The sequence below is a fragment of the Chlorocebus sabaeus genome, chromosome 25 (genome assembly GCF_047675955.1).
Source record: "Chlorocebus sabaeus isolate Y175 chromosome 25, mChlSab1.0.hap1, whole genome shotgun sequence".
In the NCBI taxonomy this organism is placed as follows: domain Eukaryota; kingdom Metazoa; phylum Chordata; class Mammalia; order Primates; family Cercopithecidae; genus Chlorocebus; species Chlorocebus sabaeus.
This window is the reverse complement of record NC_132928.1, coordinates 67,197,029-67,224,672: the sequence shown is the minus strand read 5'-3', so window position 1 is coordinate 67,224,672 and position 27,644 is coordinate 67,197,029. Positions and strand designations below refer to the sequence as shown.

At 42.5% G+C, this 27,644-nt stretch overlaps 1 long non-coding RNA gene across 2 annotated transcripts; it reads left to right on the top strand.

Moving 5' to 3' along the window:
* Positions 1–25,377, top strand: LOC140710292 (uncharacterized). Of its 2 annotated transcripts, XR_012091305.1 has the most exons (3): positions 12–289; positions 6,704–6,913; positions 15,057–25,377. It is a non-coding gene; the product is annotated as an uncharacterized lncRNA (long non-coding RNA). The 2 variants fall into 2 exon arrangements; XR_012091304.1 differs by lacking the exon at positions 15,057–25,377 and having other exon boundaries at positions 1–289; positions 6,704–6,936.
* The last annotated feature ends 2,267 nt before the right edge of the window (positions 25,378–27,644 follow it).

Genomic DNA, 27,644 nt, shown 5'->3' with positions numbered 1-27,644 from the left:
TCATCCAGTGCCTGGTGACCTTTTGAAGATGACGCAGTATAAATAGCCTTGGGAAGACTCTTTCATCAGGGATGAAACGCTTGTGTTTCTGCTGCTTTCTGATGATTATTTCCCTTTGGTGGTTTGCCCCTGTGACACATTTCAGTAACTACCAGATGGGCCTTGGGTGGATGCGTCCAATGGGCAAACCACGTTGGGAATGACAGGACTGGCAGCTGCCTCCTCATGGAAATCTGGGAAATCAGGGAATCGAATCAATTGAAGAATTCTTAGACTTTACCCTGGTTTTGTAAGTTCTGGATTTAAATTTCCTTTCACATGGTAGATAGAGTTAGACAACTACTAATTTGTGGCCATATTATGACTGATTAGGGTAAAGGGTTAGTCTCTGATTGTAACCAGCTACCTTGGAAAGGCCATGCCAACTCTTTTAGGTCACTTAGCTTTCATCAGTGCCTAAAAGGGAAGTTTCTACCAAGTAGATGGCATATGCTATGTAGCAGATGGTAGAGGGTATGTGGTAGATAGTGGATGGTAGACATTAGATGGCTGACAGTATATGGTAGATGGAGGATGGCAGATAGTAGATGGTATATGCTGGATGGTATATGGTAGATGGTGGATGGTGAATTGCATATGACAGAGGGTAGATGAAGGATGGTGGATAGTAGATGATAGATAGTTGATGATAGACAATAGACGGTAGATGGTAGGTGGTAGATGGTGGGTGGTATATGATGGATGGTGGATGGTAGATGGCAGTGGTATGTGGTAGATGGTAGATGGTACATGGTAATGGTGGATGATGGTGGATGGTAGATGGTAGATGCTGGATGATACTTGGTATATGGTAAATGGTATATGGAATTTGGTAGACGGTACATGGTAAATGGTGGATGATGGTGGATGGTAGAGGGTAGATGCTGGATGATACTTGGTATATGGTAAATGTTGTATGGAATATTGTAGATGGTGCATGGTAAATGGTGGATGGTAGATGGTAGATGGTGGATGATAGGTGGTATATGGTGAATGGTATATGGAATATGGTAGATGGTGGATGGTAGATAGCACATGGTGAATGGTAGATGGTGGGTGATATTGATGGATGGTGGATGGCAGATGGCAGTGGTATGTTGTAGATGGTAGATGATGCATGGTAAATGGTGGATGATGGTGGATGGTAGATGGTAGATGGTAGATGATGGATGATACATGGTATATGGTATATGGAATTTGGTAGATGGTGCATGGTAAATGGGGGATGATGGTGGATGGTAGATGGTAGATGATGGATGATACATGGCATATGGTAAATGGTATATGGAATATGGTAGATGGTGGATGGTAGATAGTACATGGTGAATGGTAGATGGTGGATGGTGGATGGTAGCTAACATATGGTAGATGGTAGATGATATATGATGAATGGTATATGGAATATGGTGGATAATAGACAGTGGATGGTAGACAACAGATGGCATATGGTGGGTAGTGTATGATGGATGGTGGATGGTAGATGGGAGATGATATATGGTATATGATGAATGGTAGATAATGGATGGCAGATGGCATATGGCAGATGGTAGGTGGTATATATGGTAGATGGTGAATGGTATACGGAATATGGTGAATGGTAGATGGTGGATGGTGGATGGCTGATGATTGATAGCAAAAGGTATATGATAATAGATAGGGCCCAGATTTTAAAGTCCAGCTGCCCAGTTAGAATGCTTGTTCTGCCTCTCACTTGCACCACAATCTTTGTGCCTTGGTTGCTACAGCTGCAAAATAATAGCCCCTCACTTGTGGGATTTGTTTTGTTATGGCAAAATTTTTATAACATAAAATTTTTTATTTTCACACCAAGTGCACCGTTCGGTAGGATTAAATACATTCACATTATTGTACATCACGATCATCATCCATCCACAGAACTCTTCATCTTCCAAAACTGAAACTCTGTATCCATTAAATGGTAACACCTCATTTCCCACTCTCCCCAGCCCCTGACAACCACCATAACTGAAACTCTGTACCCATTAAATGGTAACACCTCATTTCCCACTCTCCCCAGCCCCTGACAACCACCATTCTACTTTGAATCTCTATGAATTTGACTACTCTAGGTACCTTATGTAAGTGGAATCTTACAATATTTGTTCTTTTGTGACCAGCTTATTTCACTTAACATAATGTGTTCAACAGTCACCCAGGTTGTAGCACATATCAGAATATCCTTCTTTTTTAAAGCTGAATAATATTCCATTGTATGGACATAACAACTTTATTTATCCATTTATCTGCTAATGGACATGTGATTGTTTCCCCTTTTGGTTGTTGTGAATAATGCTGCTATAAACATGAGCGTACAAATACGTGTTCAAGTCCCTGCTTTCAATTCCTTTGGATGTCTACCCAGGATATCCACACTTGATGGGGTAATTCTATGTTTAATTTTTTAAAGAACTAACATACTGTTTTCTACAGTGGCCGTACCATCTTATATTTTCACTAACAACACACAAGGGTTCCAGTTTTCTCCACACCTTTGCCAACACTTGTTATTTTCCGGGGATTTAAACATATATTTATGATAGCCTCTGTGATTTTGGTTTTGAAGGCTAGATGACAGAATATACAGAAAACACTTAGCCTGTAGTCTCAGCTACTCATGAGGCTGAGGTGGGAGGATCACTTGAGCCTGGGAGGCAGAGGTTGCAATGAGCTCAGATGGAGCCACTGCACTCCAGCCTGGGTAACAGAGCAAGATCCTGTCTCAAAACAGTAAAAAAAAAAGAAAGAAAGTAAAAGAGAGAGAGAGAGAGAGAGAGAGAGAGAGAGAGAGAGAGAGAGAGAGAGAGAAGGGAGGGAGGGAGGGAGAGAGGGAGGGAGGGAGGAAGGAAGGAAGGAAGGAAGGAAGGAAGGAAGGAAGGAAGGAAGGAAGGAAGGAAGGAAAGAAGGAAGGAAGGAAGGAAGAAAAGAAAGAAGGAGAAATAAATACACTTAACACAGGGCCTGGCTCAGTAAATGATACTTGACCTTACTGTTTTGGGTGCTGCTTCTCTTTCTGCAGAAGTAACTTAACTGTGAATCTTCATTATAGATTAACTTCTCCCTCTCCTCTCTCAGGCAAAGACTTTATGCTGTTACATTGTCTGAGACAGGATGCTGTATGTGCTTTTAAATTGGAAAGGAAAACAAGCTATACAGAAAAGAAAACAAACTGTAACTAATTAAATTGTTGTAACTCATAAACCCAGCCTTGTATGGAAAATGTTATAGTCTTACTAAACTTTGTTTTGCCTATATAAGCAAGACAGCTTTTGACTTCATAGAGCTCACCCCATTTCTGTGGGGTCTATTTCTGTTCAGTTTACCTGAATGGTCATTCTCAGCTTTACGCTTGAATAAACTCTTTAAAACTGGATTCTGATCACTTTGATTATTTCATGTTGACTATATATATAAAATACACCCCAAGAAACATGGTCCTAGGAAGTTCGTATCCTTTGTCATTTTTATTTTGAGATATTTGAAATAAATTTAAACTTTAGAGAAGAGATTCAGGAATGGTACAAAGAACTCCCCTATCCCCTTCACTCACCAATTATTGACATTTGCCAGATTTGCTTCCTCTTTCTCCAAATATATATATATTACATTTATGTATCTATATATTTTTATTAATATATTTACATATATTTATATTAATATATAAATAAATATATTATCTTTATTTATAAATATATGTAATATTTTTTCTATTTTTTTCTATTTTTTCTCTTTTCAGTAGAGATGGGATTTCACCATGTTAGTCAGCATGGTCCAGATCTCCTGACCTCTAGATCCACCTGTCTCGGCCTCACAAAGTGCTGGGATTACAGGCATGAGCCACTGCGCCCAGCCTGATTTAATTTTTTATATTAAAATTTTAAATCCCTGTTAAATGTATCCTAGTGTAAGATGTGAGGTGTGAATTCAGCTTCATTTTTCCCCCCAGATGGTTATCCAATTGTTCTAACACCATCTTTTATGCACTGCTTTGAAGTGCTACCCTTTTCATATACTAAATTATCTCTTCTGCTTATGTTTATTTATGGGCTTTTTATTCCGTCCCATTTATCTGCCTGTGTGTTTCTCATCAACACCATTTCAATGATTAGTTGTAAAATGTCAGTGTTTGTCCGGGATGACCCATTATTACTCTTCTTTTTCAGAAATTTCCTGACTACCTTGCTTGTTTATTTCTACATATGATTTTTAGTATCAGCTTATCTAGTTAAAAAATCTCATTATTTTATAGGGATAGTTTATTTATGGGCTATTTACTTATGGAGTAAGTTAGGGAGAAATGACATTTATGGTGTTTCCTACTCCATGAATATGATATGTCTTATTATTTGCTCAGGATTTTTTTATGTGTTCAGTAGTAACTTTATTTATTTATTTAGAGACAGAGTCTCTCTCTGTCACCCAGGTTAGAGTGCAATGGCACAATCTCGGCTCACTACAACCTCCACCTCCCGGGTTCAAGCAATTCTTCTGCCTCAGTCTCCCGAGTAACTGGGATTACAGGCACCCACCATCATGCCAGGCTAATTTTTGTATTTTTAGTAGAGATGGGGTTTCACCATGTTGGCCAGGCTGGTCCTGAACTCCTGACCTCAGGTGATCCGCCTGATTTGGCCTCCCAAAGTGCTGGGATTACAGGCACAAGCCACCGCGTGCGGCCCCAATAGTAACATTTTAAAGTTTTTATTTCATATAGATCTTAATAGTTTCTTGTTGAGTTTATTTCTAAGTAGTTTTTCTTTTTTTTATTGTGAATTACTCTTTAATCTATCTTCTAACTGGTTGTGATTTGTATTTACTGAAGGATATTGAATTATTTCTCCAAATTAATTTTAAAAGCAGTCACCTTACTGAATTTCTTATTTGTGAAATAAGCACACTGAGTGAATATTTGAATCATTAGAAATTAATTTTTTTCTCTTTTAGCATTTATTCGTACAGTACATTCTTTATACTGGTCAGTTCGAGTTTTCTTGTGCAGTGATTAATGTCGAGTACTTTTTCTTTTGGCGGAACTTATTAGCCAGTTTGTCACTGATGTCTCTCTAGGTGTATGATGTTTTAGGAGTTTTATGTTATTTATGTCAATGCCATTATTTTGTGTCAAATCAGCACAAAATTTAAATGTTTTTCCAGTGAATTCAGTGATGCATTCTTTTTTTACCAGTTGAATTATAAAAAACACAAGAGCCTATTCATTATAGTCCATTACTTCTACTAGAGATCTATTTCTTCTTATTTAATGAATTATTGCATTTCATGTAGTCTGAAATTTCTTTTAGTTACAGTTTCCTTGTTGATAAGAAAATAATTGTCATCAATTTCTTTGCTTCTAATTGTTGCTTTTGTTTCATATTCCATTAATTTTGTATATGGATTTTTTTTTTTTAAACAAATAAGCTTAAAGATGAGCAAAGAAAATCCCTTTTATATATGTCCAAATCGGGAATATGTAATTGTGCTCCAAAACATCTTTCAATTACAGTCATGATGGTATATTTAAGATATAACAAGATTTTGAATAAACATTTTGCTTTTTGTTTGTGTTCAGGTTTCTCTTTTCTGTCTCTGAAAATACATTTTAGAGACATTAAAAAAACGTTGTTTAGTCATGTTGCAGGTCTTGAATAGTGCATTTTAGGACTCTGATGAGAGCTAGGGACTCATTCATTTGAGTTTAGTGGTTTGCAATCACTTCTGTGCACAGTCAGTTGCTGCTGGCTGTCCTGGTCAATGTCTTACTGCCCATCCCTACTGCTGACCACAGGGGCGCAGAAACTGGTCCTCTGGCCACTGCTCCAATGCTACTAGGCAAGATGGCAAGTGTGAGGAAGTTAAAGTCAAAGTAAGAGAGAATAGTCCTCACTGGTTGCAGTTAAAATCTCTAATTTTTGCAAATTTTCAATAACATAGCAACACATGGTCACATCACTGGAGCTCTTCACAGGCCTCTGAAGGGAGGATGGCATGGGTGAAGGGCTGAGGCATCGGCCTCTCTAGCTCTAAAGACTGCCTCTGCTGACTGTACCTGCATGGGCCTCATGGCTTCTTTAGTTTCTCTTAGAGAATCAAAGGTCCTTTGTTGACTTTTAATCATGAAACTCCATCTCAATTAGGTCATCAGAATGTCCAGGTCCACGTAATGAGAAAACTTATAACTTGATACAAAGTTACACCAGCTGGGGCCTTCTGCAATTCAGAACCTGGGGATGAGGTTCTAAGCTGGTTGTTCTAAGAAAAAAAATTTTTTTTGGACATGGAGTCTTGCTCTGTCACCCAGCCTGAAGTGCAGTGGCATGATCTCAGCTCACTGCAACCTCTGCCTCCAGGGTTCAAGGGATTCTCCTGCCTCACCCTCCTGAGTAGCTGGGATTACAGGTGTGTGCCACCACACCCGGCTAATTTTTAAAATATTTTTTGGAGAGACAGGTTTTCACCACGTTGGCCAGGCTGGTCCGAACCCCTTACCTCAAGTGATCTACCCGCCTCGACCTCCCAAAGTGCTGGGATTACAGGCATGAGCCACCGCACCCGACCTTTAAGAATAAATTTTATTTTACATTTATCTGATATGTATAGTAAATTTAATTTAATCAATTGTAGTTGATTCTCTTATTTTTTTTTTAAGGTAAACAATGAAATTGCCTGAAAATACAGTTGGCCCTTGAACAACATGAGTTTGAACTGCATAAGTCCACTATACTTGGATTTTCTTCTGCCTCTGCCACCCCTGAGAGAGCAAGACCAACCCCTCCTCTTCCTCTTCCTCCTCAGCTACTCAACTTGAAGACCATGAGGACGAAGACCTTGATGATGATCCTCTTCCATTTAATGAATAGTAAACACATCTTCTCTTCCTTATGATTTTCTTGATAATATTTTTCTTTTCTCTAGCTTACTTGATTGTAAGAATACAGTATCTAATACATATAACATACAAAGTACATGTTAATTGTCTGTTTCTGCTATTGCTAAGGCTTCTGGTCAACAGTAGGCTGATAGAAGTTAAGTTTTGGGGGAGTCAAAAGTTATACTCAGGTTTTCACCTGCTCTGGGCTGGGTCCCCGTAATCCCCACGCTGTTCAGATTTCCACTGTAATGGTGATTTTGTGTATCCTTGGTTGCTTTTATAGATCCCATTTCTTTCTCTTGTCTAATTGTTTTGACTAGTGAGCAGAAAGAAAAGAGTTAACACAGGTGACCTGAAATTGCTCTCTTTAGAAAAGCCTCCTGGCAAGGTTGGCCCTTGGCTGGTGTCTGGAAACTTAGAATTTGGGAGGGGTCCCACCATTACCTGACTGATAAGAGTGACTCGCTGCTCCTAAATTGCAGAAACAGTACAGTTGGTACTGAGTGTCTCTTTCCTTCTGGGATTCTCAAATTCGGGTATTTTTCAGGCAGAAGTGCTGTGTGACCAAATCCCAGTACAAACTCTGGATTTTGAGTCTTTTTTTTTTTTTTTTTTTTTTTTTTGAGATGGGACCTTATTCTGTTGCCCAGGCTAGAGTGCAGTGGCCAGTCTCGTCTTATTGCAGCCTTGATCTCCTAGGCTGGAAGGATCCTCCCTGCTCAGCCTCCCGAGTAGCTGGACTAGAGTTGTATGCCACCACTCTGGGCTAATTTTTTTATTTTTTGTAGATAGGAGATGGAATTTCGCCATGTTGCCCAGGCTGATCTTCAACTCCTGGGCTCAAATGATCCTCCTCCCTTAGCCTCCCAAAGTGCTGGAATTACGGGTGTGAGCCACCCTGCTCAGCAGGGTACTGAGTCTTTAATGGGCTTCCCTGGTGGGCAGCATCTTGAATGTGTTGTCACAACTCCTTGTTGGGGGAATGACTCCCCTGGGTAAGGACCCTTGGAACCTCGTGCCTGATTCCCTCTTGAGCCTATCCATGACCTCTTCCTTTTGCTGATTGTGCTTGCTACCCTTTTGCTGTAATAAATCTCAGCCGTGAGCACAGCTGTCTACTGGGTCTTGTGAGTTCTCCTGGGGAATTCATCTAACTCGACGGTGGTCTGCCCCTGACAAAGCGAGACACTCTATTTGTGGAGGAGACACATTGAAATGGAGAGAAACGCCCTCTCCTGCCCATACTGCAATGATTAGCTCACAGATGGCACTCTCTGAAGGTACTACTACTTGCCTGCTGTTCCGCTGAAGCATGTTTCACAGCCATCAGCCTCATCTGGGGTGCCTGTTAAAATGCAAAGCTTGTCTCTCACTCCCGAAGTTTCTGATTGAGGAGATCTGAAGAGCCAGGGCCTGCGTGCTGCAGGCTAATCAGCACCACAGAGGTCTACACTCAATGGTCCCCAGACTCTATGGTCCCTAGTCACAGCCCAGGCAGTTGCCTTTATCTTTTCTTGGAGGCTTGTCCCAAAGGGTTTCTCTTCCTATCCTTTTTCTCAGCTTCCCTCCTGTAGACCATAGCTGGCAAACTCCATCAGGATGGAGGTCTAAGGGCAATGACAATTCCCTGTGACATCCACTTAAAAATCACTCCTCTCCACAGATTCCTGCCTTCATATATCCAGCTTACTAAACTCTCCTGTCACTGTAGACATATGCTACATTCAGGACTGAGAGGTCGTCTCAATTCCCTGATGGGACCCAGGAGCCACTCATCAGCAGCTCCTACTCCGACTACTCACTTTCTCCTTCCTCTGAGGTGGCCAGACTCTAAAATGCCCAAAGGTGCAGTGCTGGTTGACGCTGCCTAAGACCTACCCTGGGACCCTATTTATACCTGGCTAAGGAGATTCTTTTTAATTCAGGGATTATGAAAAGTGGAAAGTTCACATGGAAAGTTCTTTCCAAGATGAAAGCCGTCTTCCATGGTGATTAATCGTGGTATTGCAATGTGGTGGGGAAGATCTTTGACATCAGGGGAAACCAGTGAGAAACTGGTAGAAGTATCTGAATGTCAAGTGATGAGACAGGACTAATTGGGGCCTTGGTTGGGTCCTTGGCAGAGGAGAACATATTTGATGACTTTCTTAAACCATGGCATCAGTTTCTCATTGTCAGAACCAATAGATTCCTTCTTTCCTCCTTGCCCACAGCTCACTGCAGGCCACTGCAAGAACCAAGCTTCCCCAAAGGGTACTCTCATCATACTATATCACTTCCCTGGCTATAGGCTTCCACTGTCATCAAAACTGGGCTCACCAGCTAGTTTTCAGATCTTTCTATAATTAGGCCATGCTAACCTGTCTATAATTCCTCAATACTATAGTTAAATGTCTTAGTATAGTACCTAGCATATAGCACATATATACATGCAGCTATGTGTGTGAGTGTATATACATCAATCCCCTTTCATGTAGTTATTGCTCCAGAAAGCCCTGGCACAGGTTTGGGCTGTTGTGAAGCTGAGTGTTTCTGGTAGCTTTGGGGCTGTCCTCAAGATGTCCAAGGAGAAAGTGTGAGTCAGATGCAGCTAATCTGCAGAGCAGTTGGGCGAGCTCCTACTAGCTGACGTGGAAATGTGCTAATTCATCTCCACCAAAGCCTGTCCTTTACAGCCATTCCAGACTTACCAGTGGAGGGAGACTTAGGCACTTCTGCAACTGGCAATCAGCAGAGTGAATTTAAATATATATATTTAAATTATATTTAAAATTTTAAATTTAAATTATAAATTATATTTTTAAAATAGTGCTTTTATTTATAGATGTAATTTATGCTTATTATAAACATTGATAGTCAAAAGTTATTAAGTGACTGGGTGCAGTGACTCACACCTGTAATCTCAGCACTTTGGGAGGCCAAAGTGGGAAGACTGCTTGGGCTCACGAGTTCAAGAGCAGCCTGGGCAACATAGTGAGACTTCATATCTACTAAAAAAAAAAAAAAAAATTAACTGGGCATGGTGACATGCACCTGTGGTCGTAGCTACTTGGGAAGCTGAGGCAGGAGAATCACTTGGGCCCCTGAGGTTGAGGCTGCAGTAAGCCATGATCACGCCACTGCATTCCAGCCTGGGTGACAAAGCAAGACCCTGTCTCATAAAAAAAGTTATTAAGTAAGAATTTCTCCTGATCCTACTCTTCAGAATTGTCTATTTTTTAATGCTTTCTTGGGAATGCTTTCAAATACTTCGTATGCATATATATGCATATACTTCCTTTTTTTTTGCACAAATGAAATAATCTCATATATACGATTGCTTTTTTTTCACTTATCCACATGCATCATACACTTTCCCTGTTGGCATGTAGAGATAGCTCACATTATTACTATCATTATTATTTTTTTGAGATGGAGTCTCGCTCTGTCACCCAGACTGGAGTGCAGTGGCGCGATCTCGGCTCACTGCAAGCTCTGCCCCACTGGTTCACGCCATTCTCCTGCCTCAGCCTCCCGAGTAGCTGGGACTACAGTCCCCTGCCACCATGCCTGGCTAATTTTTTTTTTTTTTTTTTGAGGCGGAGTCTTGCTCTGTCGCCCAGGCTGGAGTGCAGTGGCACTATCTTGGCTCACTGCAAGCTCCGCCTCCTGGCTTCACGCCATTCTCCTGCCTCAGCCTCCCGAGTAGCTGGGACTACAGGCGCCTACCACCACGCCCGGCTAATTTTTTTGTATTTTTAGTAGAGATGGGGTTTCACCGTGTTAGCCAGGATGGTCTCGATCTCCTGACCTCGTGATCCACCCACCTCGGCCTCCCAAAGTGCTGGGATTACAGGCTTGAGCCACCGCGCCCGGCCAGCTAATTTTTTAATATTTTTTTTGGTAGAGACGGGGTTTCACAGTGTTAGCCAGGGATGATTTCCATCTCCTGACCTTGTGATCTGCCTGCCTCAGCCTCCCAAAGTGTTGGGATTACAGGCATGAGCCACTGCCCCCGGTCATCTTGCATTATTTTAATGGGGCATTGCTTTTGTTGTATTTTACTAAATGGATGTTTCAGCATTTATTTTAGGATTCTCCTCTTTTCAGACTTTTTGTTTTTTTTTTTTTCAGTTCTTTTCCTGTTACAGATAATACTTCAATCAATATTTTTATACAAAATGTCATTTTACACTTTTGAAAATTTATCTGTAGGAGAAATTCCTGGAAATATAATTGCTAGTTCAAAAATATGCACGTTTACAATTTTCATAGATATTAACAAGCTTCTCTCTAAATACATTTTGCTAATTTATACTCTCACTTATAGCATTTGAGAGAATATCAACATCCTTGGCTACAAGCTGGGGAGGATACATCTGTCTATCTTTACTCTCACACAGTAGAATGGAGTAGTGAAAAGAACACTAAGATAGGAGTCAAGAAATTCATGTAGAGCCCATTTGGTGTGGTACGAAGAACAGAGAGTTGTGGAGACCTAAATACTTCAAATGTATGTATGTATGTATGTATGTACGTATGCATTTATTGAGATGGAGTCTTGCTCTGTCACCCAGGCTGGAGTGCAGTGGTGTGATCTCGGCTCATTGCAACCTCTGCCTCCCGGGTTCAAGTGATTCTCCTACCTCAGCCTCCTGAGTAGCTGGGATTATAGGTGCCTACCACCGTGCCTGGCTAATTTTTGTATTTTCAGTAGAGATGAGGTTTTGCCATGTTGGCCAGGCTGGACTGGAACTCCTGGTCTCAAGTGTTCCACCTGCCTCGGCCTCCCAAAGTACTGGAATTACAGGTATAAGCCACCGTGCCCAGTACCAAGAGTTCAATTTTAATTGTGACTCCACTATCCACTAATATGGTGAAGCTGGGACAGTTTACTTAATCACCTTGAGCTGCAGTTTTCTCCGCTATACAAGTTGGGATAATACTCTGCTACAGTGCTACAAAGGTTTAATGAGATAACGTATATAAAAGGCAGACTGTTATGTGTTTGCCAATTCTCATTTCAGTTTACTCTTCCTAGCCTACATTTCCCAGCCTCCCTTGCAGTAAGGTGGGACCATGTGACTGGGCTCTGGCCAATTGCATGTGGGCAGAGAATCCACAGGGTTGAACCCATTCCCAGCCTCTGTCCCTTCCTCTGGAGCAACAGGGACCATGTGTTGAGATGGTGGAGGACAGAGGAACCCAGCCTGTGCCCTGTGTGGAGGAGCTCTTCTCTGCACTCTGCCAACATGGGACTTGGATTATACTTGATCAAAAAGTATTTATGTATTTATTTATTTTTGAGACAGAGTCTTGCTCTGTCACCTAGGCTGGAGTGCAATGGCATTATCTCGGCTCACTGCAACCTCTGCCTCCCAGGTTCAAGTAATTCTCCTGCCTCAGCCTCCCAAGTAGCTGGGATTACAGGTGCCCATCACCACACCCAGCTAATCATTGTATTTTTAGTAAAGATAGGGTTTCACCATGTTGACCAGGCTGGTCTTGAACTCCTGACCTTAGGTGATCTGCCCGCCTCGGCCTCCCAACGTGCTGGGATTACAGGCGTGAGCCACCGTGCCTGACCCAAGAAGTAGACTCTTGTTGTGTTAAGCCGTTGAGGTTCCAGAGCTGGTGGTCAGTGCACTATAGCCAAGACCACATTCACCAGTACAAGGGCTTCATCAGCATTGCAGGTGTTCTGCAAGCATATGTGCTCTTTCTAGGATCTAAACTGGATCTGTGGCTATGTAGTGACCTCGGGGAAGTTCCTTTCTGAAGGCTTCAGCGTCCTCATCAATTAAATGGGAATGCTGAGCTTGATGTCCTTCCCAGCTCTCATACCTGATGGCTTAGAATCACTGGAGAGCAGGGTAGAGTCTAAGTCCTTGGTGCCTTGGGCACGGTGAGACAAGGTAGCAAGCATAAGAAGCCGTATTTGCTTGTTTTTGCTTGCCGGGAGAATTTCTCAAAGCCCCTGGCTCTGTGACGAGGTTCAGTTCTCTGGAAAGATTCTTTAAAGACAAAACAGGATACAGCATACAGTCCCCCACCCCTCTTGCCTGAATCACTACATTCCTTAAAAGATAAATGACCCTAATCCTCGTCTTTTCTTCCACATAAGATAAGGAGTGACGGGGCTAGTGGTTATGCTTCTGTAATTTGTAACCAGATGTACTTTTACACCCAGGACTTTGATGTGATTTTGCTTCAGTGTAACTTCTGAGCCAATCTGATGCAATTTTGCATGTACTGAACCCCCAGCACCTGTATATAAGCAGTGGACTGAAATACTGTACTGGAGCAGTCTGATAGGCCAGTCTGACAGGCCTTGCTCTGTTGTTCAGCAACACCTCTAAATTAATAAAACTAACTTTAATTCTTTAAAAGCTTGACTTTTTTGTTTCATCAACAGCATAAATGCCTATAAACCTCACCAGCAAGGCAACATGTTGTGGGGTTATAAGCATGGATGTCAGAGTCAGGTTTCATAGTTTCATATCCTACCTACCCACCCCTGCCGTGATAGAAGCTGTGTAAACTTAGGCAAGTGATTCAACTCTCGTTGCCTTACTTTTCCTTTTTTTTTTTTTTTTTTAGATGGAGTCTCGCTGTGTTGCCCAGGCTGGAGTGCAGTGGTGCGATCTTGGCTCACTGCAAGCTCCACCTCCTGGGTTCACGCCATTCTCCTGCCTCAGCCTCTGAGTAGCTGGGACTACAGGTGCCTGCCACCATGCTCAGCTAATTTTTTTGTATTTTTAGTAGAGATGGGGTTTCACCATGGTAGCCAGGATGGTCTCAATCTCCTGACCTCGTGATCTGCCTGCCTTGGCCTCCCAAAATGCTGGGATTACAGGTGTAAGCCACCGAGCTCGGCCTCACTTTTTCATTTTTGTTTTTGTAGTTTTCCTCTGATAGATCTTGCGCATGTTTTGTTAGATTTGTACCTAAGTGTTACATTTTGGAGGGTGCTAATTGCTAGGAAGTTTTTCACATGGCCTCAGACTGATCCAGTTCTTCCCCCTTTCTTGTTTGGAGTTCTTAATGCTGGGAGTTCTCATGCTGGGAGTACAACATGCCAAGATAAGGAGATACTGGTTGGAACAGTCAGGCTTCGTTCCTGTTCCCCCTAAGAGCAGGATGTCCTTTAGTGCTTTAGCCTAGCACGTTGTGTTCCCCTGCAGGGGATAAAACCCAAGGTAGGCTGCTTTCTGGGATTCCTTGGCTGTGGTGCAAGTGGGGTCACGTGCAGTCAAGTCTCCATCCACCCTGGGCAGCTTTTCTGAGCTTTTCATGAATCCTAGGCTTCCATTGTCCCTTACCGCCTATCTGTGAGTAATAGACCTATTTTGTATGACTTGCATGCATGAGTGTTCTGTCTCACTGGACTTGGGCAAATAATCATTGCACAGTAAACTTGCTTCACAGTACTATAAACAGTATTATGTTTTTAATATCAGATTCCACTTGTTCATTGCTGAGTCATAGGAAAGCAATCAACTTTTGTATATTAATCTTGTATCTTACAACCTTGCTATAGTTGGTTTTTTTAGTTTCAGATTTTTGTTGTTTCTGTTCTTTCAGATTTTCTACATAGACAATTCCGTCATCTGCAAGCAAAACCAGTTTTATTTCTTCCTTCTTATTCTTATACTTTTTATTTCCTTTTCTTTTCTTATTGCATTAACGAGGACTTCCAGTATGATATTGAAAAAGAGTGGTGACAGGAGATCCATTATTTTTTAAATGAAGACAATGATGGACTCTACCTAATAAGACTCTTTTGAGGCTCAAGGAACTAGCACATGTAAAGTGCTTAGATGAGAACTGGAACTTAGTAAGTGTTAGATAAATGTTTGTTAAATAAATAAATTACTTAGAACTCCCTGTGTCTAGATAATTCCTAGACTTGGTGACTTCACTATGTCCAACTTCAGGCAGGGTGCTCCAGTCAGGTAAGAGAGCTGGGGACAAGGGAGTTAGGTCTGATAAGCTATCCTGCCCAACTGGTTCCTTGCCAGACCTATGCTCACAAGGAGGGGAAATGACCCAGACTCCTTACAGAAACTCCCTTCACTGTTTCCAATTAGAGGTGAGAATGGAAGCCAGAGCTCCTTTCTTCACTTAATTTTCTTTTCTTTTTACTTTTTAGAGATGGGGTCTTGCTCTGTTGCCCAGGCTGGAGTGCAGTGGCACAGTTATAGCTCACTGCAGCCTCAAACTCCTGACTTCAAGCAATCTTCCCACTTCAGCTTCCTGGAGTTTGTCTTTTGGCCACAATCAAGAGACTTGGAAAGTGGTTGAAGAGTCTTGCTCACTTAAGGAAAACTCTTTAGGAAGGACTTGTAGATGACATAGCAGAATCTTGAGATGATTGGGGTTCATCCTTAATTTGCATTGTCACTGGGCAACCATCAGCATTGCACTGGCACAGGGCAAGTGTGTGCCACCTCTACTGCTGGGGAATTGAGAGTGTAATAAATTAGAATTATTGAATTCAGCAAAATACCTTTACAAAAGTGCCATTCTCAGTCCAGTACACTGAAGATGGCAGCGATGGAGCAACCATCTCTCCATCTCTGGATTTGAGGTAATGCAGCAGAAAAGAAGCCAGACAGGCCCAAGCTGAAATCGCAATTCCATCACTGAGCCTTTGTGTTGTCTTGAGAAAGTTCTTCTCCAAATATCAGAATCCTCATCTGTGGAGGAAAAAAAAGAGCCACTATTTCATTGCTTGGGTGGTGGCTACGACAGAGCCTGTGTGCTCAGGACGGTGGGGAGTAAACGGGGCTTTTATGGTGGAGGAGAGCCCCTGAGCTGGCTGCCAGCGTTTCTGCGCCTCTGCTGAGCCAGGAGTTAAGCTTCTCAAGTAGTAAGCCTCTAAGAGACACATTTACAGAGGCAGAAGGTACTCAGATATACACGTGCCAAATGTGAGGGCATGCTTCAGTGTGAGCAGCGCTGTAAATCGAGAACAGCCTTGCAGCAAAGCATGACTAATTATAGGACTTGGGAACCTTATCAAAGCTCCTTCGTAGCATTCAGATGACTGTGTTAAAGAGAACATTCTAGAATTTTCAACTGAGTTTCAGAGGCTGAGTGTGACATGCCGTCACTTTGTCCTTCTGGTTTGTACCCGCCCAGCCTGAGAGGTGCTGTATTTGCACATTTCAGCCCCCTGAGCGCTGATGGGTGGTGAATATGGAGCCGTGGGGCCAGGGCCGCACTCTCTCCTTTGTTTCTCCTTCACCCTGGGCAAAAAGCTAGCAGGCTTTCCTGTTTCTGACCTGACTGTGTGATCGGAGCTGACTCTGTGAGCATTGTTTTGTTCCTTTGTGGGGCATGAGCTGGTGGGGGGCTGGCAGGGGAGTTGTATTGGTGGCTGGCTGGGTAAGGGGCTCGGAGGGAGGGGAAAGGCAGAGTGGGAGAGCTCCAGTGTTTGATCTTGGAGCCCCTTCCTCACCCTCCAGGCAGTGCCCCCCTCCACCCACTTCTTCCTCTCCCAAAAGGCCCTAGCTGGGGCTTGTCTCTGCGCTGCTTCTCTGGAATGATGTTGCCTCATTTTGTCCTCAAGTTAAATGAAAGGTACACATCCAGCACACATATCCCTGATGGGTTTTCTGGTGTCCAGACCTAATGCCACATGAAACAGAAGTATATTTTTTGGTTATAAAAGTCCAGGAATGTTTTTCTTTACTCCTTTCCCACTTCTCTCAAGTGTAGGGAGCCCCCATATGTGCCAGAGAAGAGAAATGTCTTCAGTTCCCCAGGCCGCTGGCTCAATGAAGTTCTGGCTTGCACGTTGCTTGGATGGAAAACAGTGTGTTCCACATACAACCTTTGTAAGAAGTGTGACCTCCACGCTGGTGGGGTCTCACTGTCCTGGGGACGCTTATGATGTTCACCTGGGCAATTCTGAGCCCGTGTTCCTGGATAAATGGCCCTCTACTCTGCCCAAGGCCGGCACCAGGAAGCCACCTCACCACAGTCTCCTGTAGGCACTCTCTGCTGTCCTGTTACGGACCGGAGGAACCTTCAGCATCCCTGAAGTGCATTTGTCTGGGACAGACACCACACTGAAGCCAGCTGCTGTTTATTGAGCACCAACTTTGTGCTAGGGACTCAGGCATGTGATCTCCTCTAGTCCCAGCAACCGCTTTTTGAGGGAGACCCTATTAGGCTCATTTTACAGTGTGGAAGCTGGAGTTCACACTAACTTGCTAAGTTCACACTAAGGCATACTAACTTGCTCCAGATCATGCAACTGGCCCTAAAGCACGCTTCTCCTACAATACTGTCCTGCACACAGGCCCCTGGTGGGGGCACAGGACTGGGTGGGGCAGCAGGCCTCAGAGTTAATGCACAATGTGAAGTGGGAGTCGTTGGATCAGCAGCCCGGAAAATACTGGAAGAGCCACTGCTTAGACCTGTGTGGCTCCTGTTGTTGCTTTCTGCTTTTAAAATCTGTATGCTGAGGCTCACAGTTCTCACCCTAGAATCAATGTGACTGGGAAGTTGTTCTGCTCCAGGCTCTCCTTTCTCATGGACAAAATGGAGGTAAAAAAAACAACAGCAGGACTCTGAAAGTTATGCAGCATTAATGTCCAGAAAATATTTACTGTTTTGGAAAGAGTACTAACTGAGGGGCTTTTATATGCTGATACAAGTAAAATGCACAAAAACCCAAGATAACTCACAAGCTGTGTGTATAATTCAGAACTGAGCTGTAGGAGAGAAAAATAGAAGCCAAATTCAACTAGGGATTCAGGGAGCCTCCCATTATGAGAGAAAACCTTGGACTCCACAGAATTCCATCCCCGTAAAGCAATGGTGAGTGAGTGACAAGCCCTTCAGCCAATGAGATTCCACATCGGGAGCAATGACATCATGGAGGCAAAGGCTTATTCATTGTCGGCCTCTGAGACCCAACCCCAAGCTACTGGCATGTGTAAAAACTACTTTTCATTCGTGTGGAGACAGTGCACTCCAGAACAATGCTTTATCCAGCCTCTGGCAACTAACTGCTTCCAAAGACCCTTGTGTGCTTTCTGCTCTACCTAGATAGAGGGTTGTTGTGTGTATTCCACCCTGGGGCAGTTGACAACACGCAGCTCCTGCATTTTGCAGTTGGGTTTCCCCAAGAATCCTGCTCCACCTGTTGCGGTTTTTCTAGTGTCGCTGCAGGACAGACACAGTCTGTTGGACCAGGAGCTGAGAAGACCAGGATCAGAAGCAGTTTGCTCATTGGTTTAGCGATCGGAAGTTATGTGTATATTCACCTCTCAAAGCGGTTGCGATCCAGACTTTTGCAGTTTGAAGGCTCTTCTCCTCACGGAAATGTGCCTCCCTGTTTGGACGTAACAGAGGTGGAAAGCGCACTGCAGATTCTACAGATAGCGGAAGTGGGGGGTGCATTTGTCTTCATGGGCAATTCCAATGAGAGAAGGTCTTCATTGCTGCTCCAGGACAGCATTTCCAGCTGGGAATGGAATCTTCTTTGGCTGAGAGGGTCTGGTTAGAACTACGAAAAAGGGTGATACGCTGCATGCTTGGCCTGTCCGTTATTTTCACATTTTAAGGTCATGTGGCAGTAAAACTTATGAGAGAAGGAAATTCAAGGCCACAGACTTTCTTTTCTCTGTGTATTACTATGCGAGAAAAAGGCCATTGGATTTGAAGTCAGAATCTGTGTCTAAAACAAGCTCCAAAATTACCAGACGTGTGGCTGGGCAAGGCCCCCGGCCTCTTTGGGCCTTTGCTTTCTCAGACATAACAAACTGTTGATAAGAACACCCATCCTACATGGTTGACATGAGGATCAAATATAGTAATTTGTATGAAAGTATTTTGTAAGATATAGTGGACTTTAGTAATGTTGTTAGATCAAATCATATGCGATTGCCTATTTCGGAGGTGAAACCAGTTGAACACGAGCAATTTCATATGATTCAACCTACTAGTTATTGTATAGTGCCTGATGCCTAGCTGGGATTCTAGTGGAATCTGCAGTATGCCATGCAGCACCCACTTTCAGGACTTAACATTGATTCCCACAGCTAATGGAACTCTGTGTAGCTGACAGCTCTGGCTCAAGGCTTTCAACCGAAGCTCTTTCTAGGAGTTGCCCTCAGTGGTCAAGAGCCTCACTTAAGGCCCTCTCCCCTTCCTGGGGGCAGCCCACATTCAATGACTGGTCAACGAGGGGTATTAAATACCCCTTGTCAATAGGTGGGAAGGGACACCTCTAAACGGCCATCTTAGCTCCAGGGCTTCCTGTGGGGACATTTGTGGCTTTTGTTGTGGCTGCATCAAAGATGAACTCCTTCCTCAGCCCACCTTTGCTTCCTTCTCAACCTCCACTGGTGTTGATCCCCAGTCAGCTTTCTGCAGGCAAACCTCCATCCTGAGTGTCTGTTTCTTGGGAGCCTGACCTAAGAAAGAGATCACTGAATATTTTTTGAATGACAGATGACAGACTTGGGCACCTGGATGTTATTTAATCAGCTACGTGCCCAGCCCTACACTTGATGCTGTGGACATGGAATATAAGACATCGTCCCTGGGCTCAGTGACTTTACAACCTAATTTGGGAGCTAAGAAGCCTGACACTAATGGAAAAGAATCGTAAAGGCAGTTGTTTGCTTATAGCAAGTTTTAGGCACTCATAATCATTAATAGTATAACCACTCTTTATTTTAGTAGAAAAAAGGTTTAGTATAAAGAATGATGTACCTACAAAATTGTTGGAAATGTTGGGGGAAAAAAGTCAAGAATAGCTGTTGGATTTGAGGAAATTAGAAAGTGCTAGAGTTGTAGGATGCTATCTCTAGGAAGGCTATCTGCTGAATCAAAGCAGGTAAGTCACAGGAGCTCTCCTAGACACTACAAACCCTGTTTCTGCCATCTGATCACACACCTACCCACTGCTGTTAGAGAAGAATAATGCTTTGTCTTTTGCTTTCATCTTCCAAGTATCAGCTGCCTGCCAGTGCCTCTCAATGGCAGAAGCTAGACTAGAACCTGCCTGTAAAGAAAGTATAAGACATGCAATTGCTGAAGGCCAGGAGTTCAAGACCAGCCTGGGGAACATGGCAAGACCTGGTCTCTACTAAAAATGAGGAAAAAAAAAAGAAAGTATAAGACATGCAATTTTCAGGGTATCAGCCCTTGAAAATGTCAGAAGGGTAAGAATAGCAATAGATAGTAGAAGGCAAAAGGCAACAGCCTGGAAAAACTAATGCTTGAATCTGGAGGAGAGACAGGACTGGAGTGTTTAAGGGAATTGATGATGTCTTTGCAAGTGAGCGGAGCAATAAGACTAGATCATGCACATTCCAACCTGCCTAGAGCTTTCTGGCTCCAAAGTGCTCACTAAATGCATGACAAATGAATGTAGGAGGGAATGGGTGTGGTATATGCATGGAAGGAGACATCTGAACAGAAAGAGAAGAGTGTATTAAAGATTAGGGCATGATGCTCTCTCACATGGTGTTTTACAGCTTTCAAAGTAAGTTCACGTGTGTTAGCTTTGACTTTTTTGAAGTATTGGTAGGGTGGAGTACATTACTGGGGTGCCTGAAAACAGGCATGAGCGTTTAACTTTGAGCTATTGAAAACAATGACTGGACTGGGCTCAGTGGCTCACTCCTGTAATCCTAGCACTTTAGGAGGATGAGGCAGCGGATCATTTGGGGTCAGGAGTTTGAGACCAACCTGGCCAATATGGTGAAACCCCATCTCTACTAAAAATACAAAAATTAACTGGGGGTGGTGGTGGGCACCTGTATTCCCAGCTACTCGGGAGACTGAGGCAGGAGAATTGCTTGAATCTGGGAGATGGAGGTTGCAGTGAGCTGCGATCGTGCCACTGCACTCCAGCCTGGGTAATACAGCAAGACTCCGTTTCAAAAAAAGAAAGAAAACAATGTCTGACATTCACTTACTATATGCTTGGCTTTCCATACTTGACCTTGCTTTTCTTTACTGCTCCATACTGGAGTCAATCATGGCTGAAGTCGTTTCTGTTGTTCATTTTCTACAGAAAAGGAAACTGAAGTTTAGGCGACTTGTGACCAAGTCAGGTTTTGAACTCAGGGTGACTCACTCCAGGTCTCAGCAATTTAATTTCAGTTTGAGCTGCTGCCCAGGGCAAGAGGGAGCTGAATTCCATTTGTCAGGAAGCACGAAATTACTTAGCAAAAAGGTGCTGTTGCCTGAGGCTCTGTGTAACAGAAACTGCTACCTAGCACTGAATACTTGGGGGGTTTGACTGCTCTTTCCTCTCCTTGGTTTCAACTTCTGAATATATAAAAAGCTGTGGTTAACGGGTCACCTCTGGCCCACTGCCTGTGGCTGTGGGTGCGGTTTGTTGGCACACTGATGCCCATGTGCTTACTTCCTGCTTATGGTGTTTTCGCTTTACAGTGGCAGAGTCTAGTAGTTGTGACAGGGATCATATAGCCTGCAAAGCCTCCACATTTACTCTCTGACCCTTTACAGACACGTTTGCTGACTCCTGGCTGAGAGGGTCTAGCCAGGGTCTCCCAGGTTTGTACTCTGGGATTGTAACATCAGTGCTTAAATTCCCAGGTTAACTGTCAAGCCCTTGCCAGTGGCCCATTTACTTCAAGAAATATTTCTACCAAATCCCTTTGCAGAAGCTCCCTTGCGGTGTGTGAGACCCACAAAATTGCTGACCATCCTTGTTGTCCACAGCCCACTGCACCCAGGCAGCCCAGAGAAGGGAGGGGAGGATATCCTGTTTCCAGGAACTGAAATCCAACACCATGCACCTGTCCTCTATCACGTGTAGAAAGTGGGCCCCCTGATGAATGCCCATGAAGCTTCCTACAATTGGCAGATGCAGGGAACCCAGGTCCTAATATCCTCGTGATCCTTGGGAGGCTGAGCCTGCAGGAGAGGGTGCCAGGCCAAGGGGACCTGAGCTGGGATGGTCCTGGCTGGGCCAGTCCTTGCTTAGCACTACTGCTATGTCCTCAGCTGAGGCAGCAACGGTGGCCTGAGGCTAAAAAGTGGACCGTCTGGTTTTGCAGGTACCTGTAGTCTTCCACGTTAGTTTCTGATAAACTCACCTGTGGCAGAAATTGCTCAGGTAATTCCAGTGTCTGCTCCCACCCCCAGGTTGGCACCTGGACAGCACCCCTTTTGTGTATGCATAAAGAACCTCTCTTTCCACTGATGATGCTTATTGCAGATTTAGTCCCTAGATAATAATAAGGTGGGGGAAAATCTCTTAACAAATTGAAGAAACAAAAGATAGAAAGTCAATACCTTAACTTAGAAAAGGTTATACATCAGAAAACTTAGAGCAAATACTCTGCTAAGGGACAAGTTTGACCCTCACTTCCTTTAAGTGTGAAAGCAAGACCACACTCTTCCGTCCAGGACTGCCCTATAACATAGTCCTGAAGGGCTCAGCCAACAGTGCAAGATATAAAAAGGAAAGAGTAGAAGAGTGGGAAGTGAAAAGATAAAAATATCATAATTTGCAGACTATGGGATCATCTATAAGAAAAAACCAAATAGAGTTTATAAAATCATTGAAGACTAGAAAAACTTACAAAAATCATTTATAGCATTTCCTTTTACCATCAAAAGTCAATAAGAGAATAATAATAAGATGACGACTCCCAGTAGTGATAAAAATTATATTGTACCTAGGAATTAAATTAAAGAATACTTAAGATCTAGGTGGGGCGCGGTGGCTCACACCTGTAATCCCAGCACTTTGGGAGGCCGAGGTGGGCGGATCATTTGTGGTCAGGATTCCAAAACCATCCTGGCCAACATGGTGAAACCTCATCTCTACTAAAAATACAAAATTAGCCAGGCATGGTGATGTATACCTGTAGTCCCAGCTACTCAGGAGAATAGCTTGAATCTGGGAAGCAGAGGTAGCAGTGAGCCGAGATTGGTGACTGCATTGTAGCCTGGGTGACAGAGTGAAACTCCATCTCAAAGAAAAAAAAAGAAAAAAGAATACTTAAGACCTGTATGGAGAACAAATTTAAACTCTTTTAAAGGGCATTTTTTAAAAGATCTGAATAGAGGAACATTTCACGCTGTCAGCTGGGTTAGTGTAATATTATAAAGATATCTATTCTTCCTCAAACTGATGTATAAATTTAATGCTACACCAATCAAAATTAATGCCAAACTTCTTGAGGAATTTGAAAAGCTCATTTTAAAATGTATATGGAAGAATAATGTCCATATATAGCTATCTATTTTGAAAAAGAAGAGCAGAGAGAGACTTGACCTACTAGATATTAACGCTTTCTCTAAAGCCACACTCATTAACAGCATGACAATGACGCTGCAGCAATGGCCACAGCACTGAGCTCAGACACAGGCCCAGGTGGGTTTGGGGCTGTGATAAATGCAGCTCCACAATCACTCCACAAGAACAGACTGTCTAGCATGGGGTTGAGGAAACTCACTTGCTACGTGGCAAAAAATAAAAGCAAATGTCTAAAGCCATGTGTAATAGTGGAATCCAGATGGGATCCCACCCAAATGGGGAAGGCTGGATTACAAGTTTAGTAGAAGAACAACTTAAAAAGAATCCCCAAAACAGAACAAAACAGAAATTAAATACTGATTAATGGCATTGGAATTTAGCAGTTCTTTTCAACCAAGGACCCCAGGACAGAGTTAATATTTTGTACTTCTTTAACAAACATTCATATATACTATGTGTCAAGCACTGTTCTGGGTGCTTTGAAATATCAACTGATTCAATATTCTTAGCAACCCCATGAGGTGGGTACCATAAGGTACTGAGAGGCACAGAGGTTAATCTGCCTAGGGTCCCATAGGTAACAGGCACAGGCAGAATTCAAACTCAGGTCTTTAGAGCCAAGTTCTGAACCACTGACCTACAGGGCCATGCCACAGAGTGGTGGCAGATTGGGACAAGAGATGTGCTATATCCAAAACAAAGAAGGACACAAATCTAGAACGTACAAGGAACTTCTGTAAATCAACAGCATAAAACAGAGAAGCCCAACGGAAGAAAAGGGTGCCAAGTATATGAACAGGCTATTTACAGGAGAGGAGATACAAAGGAGTGCTGATAAGCCTTCAGAAGAGATATTTAAACTCATTATTATCAGAAAAATAAAAATTAAACCACAAAACATCACATTACATCTATGAGATTGGCCACAAGTGGAAAGCTGGGCATGGGGCTCCAGGAGGCTAATGGTACTGCTGGGGCAGGGATGGGGTGGACTGGTGCAGCCGCTCTGGAGGGCAACTTGGTGGTTGTTATTCCGTCTAGGTATACGCATACTTTATGACTCAGCAATCCAGCTCATTCATATGTATATTTATGTATGCATGTATTCAGGAGCTGGATATATATGTAAATCTTCCAGGGAAGTTCTCACAGATGTCCTAGAGGGGAATGAATGTGTGAATATTCATCCCAGTTTGGTCCTGGTACTGGGGAGCTGAGGGAGACCTAGGCACCTGTTTCTAGGTGAAGCAACGTACACCATGTGGTGGGCACTCACTGTGGCATCCTGTGCAGTGGTGTGAAACCACACACTGGGTGTACACACAGAAACACAGACAGAGAAACATTGTGCTGAGTAAAAAAGGAAACAGGATTACATCTACTGCACATTACTATTTATGTAAATTGAAAAGCACACACACAAAATTACAGTATGTGTTTTATAAAATATATTTCTTATCTTTTTTTTTTTTTTTGAGATAGAGTCTTGCTCTGTCTCCCAGGCTAAAGTGCAATCATGGTTCACTGCAGCCTTGACTTCCTGGGCTAAAGTGATCCTCCCACCTCAACCTCCCCAAGTTGTTGGAACTACAGGCACATGCCACCATGCCTGACTAATTTTTAACAGATTTTTTTAGAGATACTATCTTGCTGTGTTGCCCAGGCTGGTCTCAAACTCCTGGCTTCAAGCGATCCTCCCTCCTCAGCTTCTCAAAGTACTGAGATTACAGGTGTGAGCCACCGGTCCTTGCCTATAAACTATATCAATATTTGTATTGATATAAAGTTTATGCATAAACTATATTGTTTTTAAATTAAATGTTTGTTTACAAATGAAAAGATGGATACAGACATAGATCCAACATGAGGAATGATTGCCCATGAAGGAAAGAAAATGAGTGGGAAACCCCTCTAAAAAGGAATGAATAAATTAAAATTAGAAACCAGGGTGGAATCTTCTGCAGAACAATGATGATTAATGTGCCCTGAGCCAAGAAGCGTGATTAACTCAGCCCTCCACGTCATGTCTGGGTCAAAAAAAGTGTCCACAATTATGAAACACAATGATTAGGAACTGATCTTTTTTCTTTTTTTTACACAGTGGTGTCATCTATCATAGCATCTCTTTAAATCACAATCTTCCCTTATCTCTTTAGACTATTTTGTTTTTTAAAAAATAAGTTTCAAATTAAACTATTAAATAGTGCATCTGTCATACAGGGCTACCCCCATATGCCTTTTATATATATATATATGAGATATATTATAATTATATATTGATATATGATATATAATTATATATACTTATAAATTATACATAATAATATAGAATATATATAATTAATATAAAAATATTATATTATATATAATTATAATACATATCATGTATACATATATATGTTATATATGATATATAATTATATATGATATATAATTATAAATATATTATATATCTCACATATATATAAAAATCAGACATGTTTGCTATCTTTGTCCTAAACAGGTACTTTGGTCTAATTTTTAGAGAAATTTGTCTCCAAACATGTCCCTCAGAACTAGTCATGACAATCTACTGGAGATGGAAAGAGATACTAGAAATTCAATCCTACCTAGTGAAGAAATTAAGTTCTAGCTGTTTCCTGTGTGACAGCTGCTGCCCTTCATTTCTCTTCACATCAGCTGTGTGTGGCCCCGGGGTTGGGTGCCATGCACAGCTATCCTGGGGGCCTGGATGAAGATGGCCTGTGGCTCTCATTTTTTCACTCCTTCACTCCTTCCACGGCTTCTGTGTGACGCAGTTACCTGTGTCCATTTAGACTGTCTAGTTTTACTAGATTCATGCTTCCAAAACAGACATCAAAGATTCCTGCAAAGAAACTGCAGAGGGAAAATAAAGCTAACCAAGCAAGCCAGCTGATCCAGCAGAAAAAAGCAGTGATGGCGTTTTCCCTACTCGTGACGCAAGCTCTTCATCAGCCATGGCAACAGAGAAAACAATGGCAATCGAATCAGACCAGGCGACCATTCAGCCCCCAACACTGAAACCATCAAGAAGATGTAAAGACTGGATTTACAGCCACTATTAATCTCTCCTATGTGTGTATTGTGCCGTGACAGTGGCTAATGATAGCATAAACCATCAAGACATTGAGAAGCTAAACAAGAACCTGCGTAAAAGGACAGCCCTTTACAAGTTCTTCAGCAATGGTTAAAGTGAGGAAATATTTAATCCACCACTTTGAAAAGCTCACTGCACTTAATGACAAATTTAAAAACTTCTTTCACGTCTTCTCACTTTATAACAGTAGACTAAAAACATCACTTAACATTTGGGAAACACACATTTTCTTCCCTACTAGGGAATTAGATTTCCTGCTTAAAAAATTTACTAGATTCATGCTTACAAAACAGACATACAAAAAAAAAATGGCTGAAATAATATATGGAAAACAACTTGGCAACAGACTAAAACGTAATCCTTTGTTAGTAGATACTGATGAAAGACACATGTTTAAATCTTGGTGAGCATTTGAAGAAGGAAGCATTAGAACAAGTTGTGTAGCCAGGGAGGTTTATTATACAAGAGGAAAGTACGGATGTCCTCAACAAGTCTAGGCTTATAGCATTTGTTAGGTTCTGTATTGATGGTGAAGTATATCATTTTTGCTTTGTAGTTTTAGTCGAGATGGGGTTTCACCACATTGGCCAGGCTGGTCTTGAACTCCTGACCTCAAATGATCCACCCGCTTCGGCCTCCCAAAGTGCTGGGATTACAGGCATGAGCCACCGTGCCTGGCCGATGGTGAAATATATCTTAAAATCTCTTTTTTTGTGAACCACTGAAAGATGCCCCGGAGAAGATGCACTCAACATTAAATAACAATTTGAATAAAGATAGTGCCCCACAAGAAGACTGTGAGGTGCAGCCACAGAGGGAGCTGCTGCTTTCACTCGAACTTTCTTCTTTAAGTACAAGAAATTATGGGATTAGGTTTACAAATAAACTCCTCCCTTGAAATTCATTTGCAGAAAAGTTACTGTGGCATACAAGTTGACCACAATGCAACAAGTGCTGCTGAATGTCACCAATGTGGTTTTATATATATATATACACACACATGTAAAAGGTTTTTAATAAAAACTTTAATAAAAAAAAGTTTTATAAAAAAGAAAAAGATCTCGGTCAGGCGCGGTGGTTCACACCTGTAATCCCAACACTGGGAGGCCGAGGAAGGCAGATCACGAGGTCAGGAAATGGAGACCATCTGGCTAACATGGTGAAACCCCATCTCTACTTAAAAAAAAATACAAAAAATTAGCTGGGCATGGTGGTGGGCACCAGCTACTCAGGAGGCTGAGGCAGGAGAATGATGTGAACCCGGAAGGCAGAGCTTGCAGTGAGCCGAGAAGGCACCACTGTACTACAGCCTGGGCAACAGAGCGAGACTCCATCTCAATAAATAAATAAATAATAAATAA